Here is a 1624-nt window from a genome sequence, read left to right as displayed (position 1 = left end):
CCAAGAAAACCAATATATATAATATATACAATACTACACATATAGATATATATATAAATTCAATTAGCTATACTTACCGTAAATCCCAAATACTTCGATTCATGAGGGACTGCTCAACCCTCTACTTTGTCGTCACGTCCTATAATAAAATATTATACGTATAATCAATATATTTAATTTACCAAATAATTCATAAGAATTCACTTAATCAAAACCCTTATATATTTATAAGTATCATTTTTAATAACATTCGTAAATTATATTATCACTGAAACCTCATTTTCCTTCTTTAAAAACATAATATTTCTAAAATATAACTTTCGAAATATTTCTATGAATTTTCTTTCAAGTTATCGTCGCTCTACAATTTAATTAAGCAATAATACATAGAATTACATATTTGGTTAATCATTCCGATGGACTTGTATAAATTAGCTATAATAATAATTAAATCTAATAAATCTAATATTTTAATTACCCAACTATATTATTTTTATAGCAAATATGATATTTAATTCGAAACTAATTTAAATAGCCAAAATCATAAAACACTCCAATTAAGTAATTCACTGCTCACTAGAATCAACATTTAATAAATGAACTATTTAAATAATATAATTATTTAAATTATTAAAGATTAAAATCTAAAATCCGTACCTCTGTTTTCCGAATGTGTGAAATGTGATATTTAATTCGAAACTAATTTAAATAGCCAAAATCATAAAAAACTCCAATTAAGTAATTCACTGCTCACTAGAATCAACATTTAATAAATGAACTATTTAAATAATATAATTATTTAAATTATTAAAGATTAAAATCTAAAATCCGTACCTCTGTTTTCCGAATGTGTGTGTGCGTCAGTGTGTGTGTTAAATGTGAGAGTGTGTGTGTTAGTGTAAAACAATTAACATACATATATATATGTTTAATTGGTGAGGCAGTGGCAGCACATGCCACTGCCCACCCCCTTTTTTTTCTTTTTTTTTTAAATTTTTTTTTTAATAATGACTATTACGTCCTTCTTGATTTTCTTAATTTATATAATTTGCCCCCAAATATTATTACGAACTCCAATTTAATCCATTCAAGTTTTATTATATCCCAAATTCAATCTATAATGTGTGTGTGTTAGTGTAAAACAATTAACATACATATATATATGTTTAATTGGTGAGGCAGTGGCAGCACATGCCACTGCCCACCCCCTTTTTTTTCTTTTTTTTTTAAATTTTTTTTTTAATAATGACTATTACGTCCTTCTTGATTTTCTTAATTTATATAATTTGCCCCCAAATATTATTACGAACTCCAATTTAATCCATTCAAGTTTTATTATATCCCAAATTCAATCTATAATTTGTTGACTAATTAAATTTAAATTCCTAATAATTAGCAATTAGTCTTCCAATTACGTACAAAATTCTACAGACGTCACAAATACAATTACATAATCAATAGAAATAGAAAAGAAATTGAGAAAAAAAATTTTAATAATTAATAATTATTTAAAAATGTATAGTTCTTTGGTAACTGCGTACAAACAGATCACGCATGCCTTTCTTATTTAGCCCATTAATTGAATTTTGCTAGTAGAACTTACTATGTTTATCCATCTTCATCT

This window comes from Sesamum indicum, unplaced genomic scaffold (genome assembly GCF_000512975.1).
Source record: "Sesamum indicum cultivar Zhongzhi No. 13 unplaced genomic scaffold, S_indicum_v1.0 scaffold00255, whole genome shotgun sequence".
NCBI lineage: Eukaryota > Viridiplantae > Streptophyta > Magnoliopsida > Lamiales > Pedaliaceae > Sesamum > Sesamum indicum.
The sequence above is the reverse complement of the archived record's forward strand: the minus strand, read 5'-3'. Positions refer to the sequence as shown.